This window comes from Ostrea edulis, chromosome 7 (assembly GCF_947568905.1).
Source record: "Ostrea edulis chromosome 7, xbOstEdul1.1, whole genome shotgun sequence".
NCBI lineage: Eukaryota > Metazoa > Mollusca > Bivalvia > Ostreida > Ostreidae > Ostrea > Ostrea edulis.
In genome coordinates, this window is record NC_079170.1 from 26170441 (window position 1) to 26180607 (window position 10167).

Genomic DNA, 10167 nt, shown 5'->3' on the forward strand with positions numbered 1-10167 from the left:
CAAATTTGAGACACCCGGTGGTCTTTGCATTAATAATCATTGCCTCATTAAATAATTTTGTCATCCCTCGCCTTTCATCAAATTTTATTCATCACTTTGTTATTGAGTAAGTGAATTTAAATAAAAAAGATACAAGCAAAACAAAACAGGAGGTCCACAGGATTATCAAATGGATTAGAATTTAATTAGGAAAGTGGAATTTTAACACTACGATTTTAACGACGTAAATTATAGAAAAAAGGGGCTATCTTTGAAAGAACAATTGCCTAATGTATTTTGTTTTGATGCGTGTAATTGCCAGGTGGATTGAAATACACTTCAAAAACTATCATTTCTATCCAATGTTCTGGGAGAGGAGATGGGGTAGGGGAGTTGTTGGGGTGTCAAGTCACATTATGCATTAAGAGAAAAATATCCTGACATTATTAATTATGATAGGCGAAGATAACGAACAGTGACCAATCTCATAACTCCCATAAACAATACAAAATCGATAGTTGGGCAAACACGGACCCTTGGACACACTAGAGGTGACATTATTAATTATATTATGATTTATAGGTTTTACAAAGAAAACAGTTCATGTACCATTCTTTAGCTTCCGTTACCAATTGTCTATGCAGACTACAAACATGCACGTATAACCTAGGGACCTTACTCTCATATGGGATCCCGATGTTTCAGTAAACACTCACTATAATTATGTTACGTGAATCAATTTTTGCATATTTAATGAGAACTTTTATCTTGAATCGCGTTTAAAGCTAGTGATCTAATTATGAAGATTGTGATGTCGTCCACATGACCTTGAAAACATTCATCCCGATTATATATGAAGTAGAGAGAGAGAGAGAGAGAGAGAGAGAGAGAGAGAGAGAGAGAGAGAGAGAGAGAGAGAGAGAGAGAGAGAGTTTTATCAGAGTAGAATTTTAAAACACATTCTCGAAATATTTCAACCATGTTACCGGTCTTCAGCTGTGTTCATTTCTTAAATTAACAATACTCACCCGACTCCGTAACATATCTTCGATTTACTTTATATTGTTTAACGTCCATATCAAGAAGTTTTTCCCCATATGGAGACGTCACAATTACTCGTGAAGGGCTGCAACATTTAGGCCTATGCTCGTCGCTTACGGCCTTTGAGCAGGGAGGGATCTTTATCGTGCCACACCTGCTGTGACACGGGACCTCGGTTTTTACGGTCTCATCCGAAGGACCGCCCCATTTAGTCGCCTCTTGCAACAAGCAAGGGGAACTGAGCGTCAACTTCCCATATCTAGGTTGCAATATTCCATTATCACCTGCACATATTATTTATTCAGATCAACTAATTCGATACGTAAGAGCTTGTTCTGCATATGATCACTTTTTAAATCGAGGCAGACTACTGACAAACACGTTGATGTTACAAAGGATTCAACAGTATCGTTTAAAGTCAGCATTTCGCAAAGTCTATGGTCGTTATAAAGATCTAGATTGCCAATACAACCTGTCATTTGGTCATGTGATGTCTTACATGTTACATACCGATTGTTAGATCGTTCTTAGCATATAGGACTCACAGAGGGTGTGACCAGTCAACAGGAGATACTTACTCCTCCTACGCACCTGCTCCCACCTCTGGTGTGTACAGGGGCGTGTGGTTGTCCAACTCTTTATTTTGCATTCCTTATAGCAGTTATGAGACTAATCACTATTCGTTATCTTCACCTTTCATATATGTATAAAATGCATGGGTTTTTTTTACTTTAGGGTTCCGATCATAGTTTTGGCCAGTAGGAAATCCTCCATTTTAAAACATTAATATACAAAGGGTATGTGTCATCAAACATCATGAATAATGTTGTAAAACTCTTCATTTAAAATTTGTTAGAGGTTTTAGTGTTACGCGTTCTATGGCATTTAGATTCTCATATCTCAATATCTCACATCAATATGGCAATGCAACTCTATAAACAAGTCGAGCCGACATTCATCTGATTGCTGAAACTGTCTTCTTGATCTAATTTGGGGACTTGTTCACACCAGGGGATTTTGCAAAAACATCCGGATTTAGCAAATATGTTGTCCAAATATTTCAGTAATTGTCATTGGATCTGTAGCAAAGAAATCTAAAATTCTTTTTTTGAAAATATTGACATCCAGTTTTCACTACATGCAGTGAACATTAAATCGATTCAGGTGTAATGAATTGTAAATAAAATAATTTTGAATTTGATATATTTTGATCGATTATATATTTTAAGGAGCGAGATTATTTATTCCCAATAATCCGATACTGTACAATTTCCTGTTTATTTCCACAAAGCCATGGCTGTGACGGGCACACTAATCTTTTCATTTGCTTTGTCTAAGAATAGGAATTAATTCACTCATCTTGTAAGTTTCTCTATGCCAAAATTTTACAAATAATCAATCTATCATTTTCATTTCAATTTCGTAATCTAGATTTAATGAAATTAAAGTATGACCAGTTTAACAATCATGGCTTATTAAATTATATGTATTCTGCTTTTAATTTAATCTATTTTAGTACTCATTTCAGTGCAAAACATTTGAATGACAGGGAATGTAAGTCTCAATGTTTTAATCAGGGATGGCAATCAATTGCTAATCGGTTAACCGTAACTCGTTCCGATTGATTAACCGGTTAATCGTATCACAATATACATTTTGTTAATGGCTTCAATTTCTCAAGTTTGTTCTGGAAAAAAGACAATTTAACACACCAGTAATATTCTTTCTATGTTTAATTGAAACATTAAATGCAATAAGATTAAGAAAACGAAGAAAACATGAAACGTGCAAGATACTTGAGAAAAATAATCCCCAAATTCTAAATTTTACAAGTTTATTCTACACTTTCAACTAATAATTTGCCAGTCTTGTTAAAAACCAATTATTGGACATTTGCTAGAATACTTTGTCTTTAAATGTGTAAGTATGTTTGATGTACCACCAGTGTACGTCAATTCCGCCGAGCAAAATGGGTATTTTAGAATTTTGTCATTTAATTATGCCTCCCCTTCGCAGAAGGGGGAGGGGGGTATTGTTTTAGTGTGAATTTGTCATCCGCTTCTCATACAAAGTTTGCCCGGGCCATGCCTTCTTTTGTTTTTTGACATAGACCCTTGGTATTTGGTATGTAGGTAAACCATAATAAGACGATGTGTCATATGTTATTTTGATTACCTTTGGTCTTGACCTTTTATGTAATGGTCAAATAATAAAATTATGGGGGCATTTTCGTTGTCCGGACCATAGCTGTTTTGTATTTTGATATAAGCCTTTCAATGTTTGGTTTGTTAGTATGCCATGATAAGAAGGTGTGCCACGTGTTATTGTTATGACCTTGGACATTGACCTTTTATAAAAAGACCAAATAATAGAATATTTGGGCTAGGCTTTTGATATTTGGTATGTTGGTATACCATGATAAAACAGAGTGTCGTGTGCCATTTTTCATGACCTTTTACCTTGACCTTTTATACAAAGTTCAATAGACTTTTTGAGCATTTTTGTTGTCCGAACCATAACGTTTCTGACATAGCTCTTTGATATTTGGTATATGATTATACCATGATGAGGCAGTGTATCATGTGCCATTTTTGCTGTCCTTTATAACCTTGACCTTTCATGTAAAGGTCAAATAGATTTTTGGAGCATCGTTTGTTCGGACCATACTTTTCTTTGTTTTTTGTCATATACTTTTATATTTGGTATGTTGTAAAGTTTAATTAACTATCATATGTTCACGACGCTGTTCCATTTTGAAGCTCATATGTACAGTATATAGGCGAATGCCATTTTACTTTAACGATGATTTAAAAAACAACAACACTATGGCAAATGGAAGGATATATATCAGTTTTAGTGTGCTAAAACAATTCTTCCTAGTCCTCTTTTGAAATAATCCCATACGTGCAATGTCGAAGGTGGCGGAATGTTCAATGACAGATGGAGGTGTGACACAGATACATACATGTACTAAAACAGTTTACAGTTCGACATAATGTTTACATTACTCCACAGTGATACTTTTATTTAAGCACGCTTAAAGAAACACTGGAGGGGTAGATCAGTGAAGCAGAGTTCAAACAGTAATTAGCAAATGTCCTCACTTACTGCCAATACAGTTGATTATCTCCAAATCAACTAATTAGGTACGTGAAAACGCAAACATATCACTAGTCAGAGGTTTTGGAGATGGGTTAGGAAATTTGGATTTAAAGATAAATTTTCGAAATATACTCAATTTTTTTCAACCTGAATTCCTACACTGAAGCGTACTGTCGTCCACGTTTTGGTCCAATAACAATCCCTGCAGTCTGTATGTTGTGTTTTCTATTGAAACTAAAACATTATTGTCAAGAACAGGATCTAGTATTTCTAAGATACTGTCTGTCCGTTTCTACTTCTTTGTCATGACGTTCTTGTAATGCTTTTTAATAATATTGCAAGTTTCTTTTCAATGCATACTACAATGAAATGCTTTTACATCCAAATACAAATGTATTTATGATTACAAAAATCTGCAGTATGCTGTAATTATTTCTCACTAGTTAATGACTAAATTATATTTTAGTCACTTTGCTTAATAATTGATATGAGTATTGTGTGAAAAATTGTTAGATTGTTCCCTAGACAGTAGCGTCATGCTTTTCATATCCTACTCTGTAACATTAAATGTGATTATTGCTTCAACTAAATGAATGACTAAATGACAACGAACGGATGCTTTGGTTCTAAAAGAATCCTAGCTAGCACAAGACCATGAAATGAGAATATACTTTAAAATGTTCAAATTTTAAATCCAGCTAACTTTTGAAATAAGTTTAATAAACAAGATTTTCAGAATATGTTTGCATCTGATTTTTTTTTTATATAAACCTGCAGTTCTTCAAACATCTTTGCTAGATAAATCTTAAGATAATTTATAAATATTCAAAAGATTGACTTAAATCAATTCTCAGTTTATTGTCCTGGGGGCCAGTTTTAGATGTCAATATTGCTCTGTAATGCATATCGACATTTTGTTAAAAACTTGAAGCATTGCTACATATTTCGAAATGCTCTTATTAAAAAGTTGTAGGGCAATTAAGGTTAAGTGCTAACAGTGGTAATTAATTTTCCACTAAATGTTATTTTTAAGCATCTCCCAAGACTAAAATATAGCAATTAAGATATTTTGTTACATATAGCAATAAACAAGATGTATCAAAATTTCATGTTTAAGCTGCTATCATTTTGTGTGTTGGATCAGGTAAAAATTATACTCTTATCTATGTACCTATTATATACTAAGGTAGTGTTAAATTATCCCTTTTCCATCTGTCATTCTGCCAATTCCGCCATAGTGTTCTAGCTGTGCTTGTAGACAATGAGCTAATAATTAATTATATATATATATATATCTTATATCGATGACTTACAGATGAGATCAAACACAAGTAAAACTTATACGGTACCAATTTTGATTTTAAGTATGATTAAGTGAAATGTTGATTGACCTATTTTCACCAAGGTTATAGCCCTGTATCCTGTACATAACAACCAAGTGATATATATGCACTCTGGAATTGCGACGCAACGTACTCGGCTATCGTTTCAATTAGATGTTGTTGGTCATTTACTATAATCCGATACAGATTGTTGTTTTTGTGTATTTTTTGTGGATTACCTTGGCGTTTTCCTGGTGTCATTTCGGTGGGTAGAAGATAATATCTTAATTCAGACGAAATGGATCCCTTTTAATACATCTAATTAGCTATTTTTCTGTTCATTTTGTTGGCAATTTATTGGCTTTTGTTGTTTTTTACCCCACTCTAAGATGCGATGTTAAGCATTTCATATTCTACATGATCAACGTATTTACCACTATCCCAGATCCGTTGTCTGCAGGTCTTATTACTATATGTTGGTCTGTTGGCAGTTCTTTCATAGCCTTTCCTTCGGCGCGTGCAATGTAACTAGAAAACAAGTTTACTTAAACCCTTTGATAACGTCTTTGACTTCTCTGATGTATTCTTCGAACCATGTGTCTTTTTTCTCCTTTTAGAATTGTTTTATTTGCAACTTTTACCATCTTTATTTGAGGATGATACATTCTTTTACTCATTTTCGAAAAACGTATTCCTCGGAGACACATCCTACGTTCCCATAGTTCTTAAATATATGTACGTTAACAACTGAGTAAATAAATCTTTTTTCTTTACAGGTACAAATTTCAAATCTTTTCTCAACAAACTTGATTGATCATTTGTTACTTGCATTGAAAACATGCCGATTTCTTCTTTTTCCCTTGTTATATTCAAATCTATAGCTTTCATTCTGTAATTCCGTTTTTTCGTAAGGTAAAATATCGGTTAAATTCGGTAGTTGTAGGTCCTCCTCCTCAATGGATTGAGTAGGATTATAACTACATGTATTGACGTACCCAAAATGATTTGAAAAACAATTTAACATGAAAGATGCAGATAACGAACAGTGGTCAATCTCATAACTCCTACAAGCAATACAACATATCAAATCTTGTTTGTGGTTGCAATCGCCAGGTGGGTATTTTTTCATTGAGCAAGATCATTCAAAATGGTTTTAACGCACATTTTCACTTTGAAGGAAGGATATAGCGCTCATGGCGGGTGTCACCGGTCAACAGAGGATGCATACTCCTCCTAGGCACCTGACCCCCACCTATGGTGTTTCCAGGGATCAATGTTTGCCCAAACTATCCATTTTGTATTGTTTATGGGAATTATGAGATTCATCACGGTTTATTATCTTCACCTTTCATCGAAACGATTCGCTGTCGCATTCAATTCTGCATCTGTGACACAAAACTATAATCTGATAATCTAACACTGTTCAAATCTTCAAACAATCCTCTAAAACTCGTTATAAAGATTACTATTGTTGCCAAGTTCTTTAACAATTGCCTTTCTAATTTTTTAATGTTCTTGATATTCATGGAGCGTTCAACACTACAATAGAACAATGCCAATCCTTTTGATTCATTGAATTAGATCTGCTTCTTCATTAATTGTATTTGGTTCAACCGGAGGCGAGACACGCACAGTAAGCATAATATGATATCCCTGATTATCTACCAAAGAGTTTCCTATTCTTTAACTGATTGAGTTTCTTAGCATTAACTTCTACATTGGTCTTAATGGAGTTAAGGGCATTTACAAATCCCCCTACGCCGAGTGATAACTTTAGATATGCAGAGTATGTTTCTGTTGAGGTTTCTATATTGGATACCGTTTGATCACAAACATTCATGGACTTAACCATGACATTCTGGATGTTTAACCTAAGATGTCTTTCACATTTGTTTTGTTTTCTTCCGGAACATCCAAACACAATATCCGCTACAATTTGAATCCCTTGGGAAGAAATAGTTGACGACTCTTGACTCTGGTTTTCTTTATAAAAGGATTTACGTAAAATCCTCAGTTCATTCTTCTCAATCACATTCGTGATGTTATGTCGTACGCATCACAAATACAATGTCTCTTTTAATGGAGTTATTTTTTTTTCAAAACAAAACCTTCAAATTCTTTTAACGCGTTGCCGATCTTGTTAAGGTAACTATTGATAGCTAGCCCCCAAAAAACCGCTCTTTGAATTTTTTTCAATTTTATTTATTATAACATTTTGACTTTATCCTAAAACATATCAAAAAATCAACAAAAGTAATCAGGTTAATTTTCGAGGAAAGCGAGATTGAAATCCCCTCTTTTGCAGCCCCAAAAGGCAAAAAATGCCAAAATTGAGCAAACTAACACAGAAGCCAATAAAAAAAATTATTGACACTAAAATATTGTTTGTCATATATAGTTATGTAAATTAAACACAAACAGATAAAAGATCAACATTGATTAGAAATTCAAAATGCATCTAAGGAAAACATTGGGATGATTCGACTTGGCAATTGCCCCAAATTACCCTAAATATGGCGTTTCTCAAATACTATCAGGCATACAATTTCTGACAACAACAAAATTCTGCTCATAAAATTTCTGATTTTATTTCATTTTTACAATAAGTCAAGTAGTATCTAAAATATTGAATAGAAAAATATTATACCAAATGAGGTTTAATCTGAAACTATGTCAGATTTTGTAACCCTACCCCCTCCCTTCAAAAAATGAATTTTAAGAGATACAATAAGCAGAGATAAACTATTGACCTTAAATGATTAAGCATTCCCAAATTACCACATTGAGCATTCAAACTCACAATACTAGAAGTTTCTATGAGCCATTTAAGAATGATATATAATGTGTACTATTGCAGTTGACCTTTTCGCACTCACAATGATTGCCTAAATATTTAGTTATTTTTCATACGATTTCTTGTAATAACTGGACCAAATCTATTACCTATACATATTTTTGATAGAAATTTATATCACTATACAATATAATACACCAAATATGTTTAAATAACCATTTCATATTTCAATAAATAATTAATATCAATGGAAAGAGACCCATGGACTGCCCATGGATCACTACATGTAAGTCCATCTGAGTCATCTTGCCCTCACAGAAAGGTGTGTCTTTCATAAGTTTAAGATTTCTAATTGTAGTTTCACAATGAACCAAAAACTCACTTTTGGATAACTGATAATGCATGTACATGTATATTGCATTAACTAACTGTAGTTTTCCCCAGGTGAAGGTATATGTTCACTGTATGTATAGGGGGGGGGGGTGAATTAGTTCCATTATGAAACTTTTCTAAAAATTTGATATACATCAATGTATCAATGATGTATGTTTCAACTAAATTTTGAATTACAAGGAAACTTCAAACACATTGATTGAAGTCATAAAATTGATATTCTATCATGTGCATATTTTTTACTAATATATCTAAGAAAGAATAATTAACATTGAAATTTCCTTTACATCTATGCAATATTATTGTCTTTCAAAAGGCATGTACATGTAATACACGAGTACATGTACTTGTTTTCCCTCAAATTCACAATCTAGTTTAAAGTATGTTGTACAACATCCACTGCTCTGAGCTCATATAAGTGAATTAATGTTTTTCATCCAAGTCCCAAATTTTGCTGTAGTTCTTTAATCTTTGGAACTTGATCAAACAATTTTAAATTTGTGGAGTTGTGGGGGTCCAGGGGATATGCCATCATCACTGTAAATGGAGTATCTGTTGAAAATATAGATAAATATATCTAAATATAGCAAAAAAGATGAATATCTGATATACTCAGAATTGTCTTTACAAATGCTTATCAAAAGAAAATATAGTACCTCTCTTGTTGTTATACTTGTTGACTCGAAATCCACTTCAACCTGCACTGGTCCTATCTAACCTCCCTTGATCCTCAGGCTGATGCCTAGAAAAAAGATCATCATAATTGATATTTGCACAGTTAGGTCTATATTATACCATTGAGTAATTAGACTGCATCAGAAAATGTGAATTCTAAAATTGTGTCTCAACACATACTCAGTGAAAATTTGAATACTGATGTTTCAAAATTATAAATTGCAATATGAGATGACATGTATATATGTTTTCATAAACTGCCATAGACTTATCATATCTGTTTTATTTACAAAATGTGGGTCAAGAGAAGGGCATATGTGTAGTATACATATCTCACTTATACATACAGTGCATACATTTGCCTATGAGAGGGCATATGCAGACTTGTGATTAATTTACATTATTTTTAAAAAGGGTTTGCCAACTACATGTTTGTGTGAAACACGAAACCTCAGGTTTGATATATTTCTTAGGTCACTGAAATTTCAAAGTAATAGTATATGTATACTATAGTCTAGGGAATTATAATTCAACACATGACACCCCCCCCCCCTCAACTTTCTATCCGGTTCCCTCATACCCCTAGATAGTAGGTCTATACAGATATTTGTTTTTCATTACTTTTATACATGTAGTTCAAGGTATGTTATTTTCGTAACGGTTATTTTCATAACGATATTTTCTTAATAAAAGAGTTGTGAGAGCCCATGTTTACAAATGTGGTATACATTTACATGACATCCGTTCGTTTACAATCACATGCACAGGTGGGAGTTATATTTTAAGCACACATGGAATACATATATACATACAAAATAATACATCTACTGTATGTCGGGTGTTTAAACTTACAGATGTTAT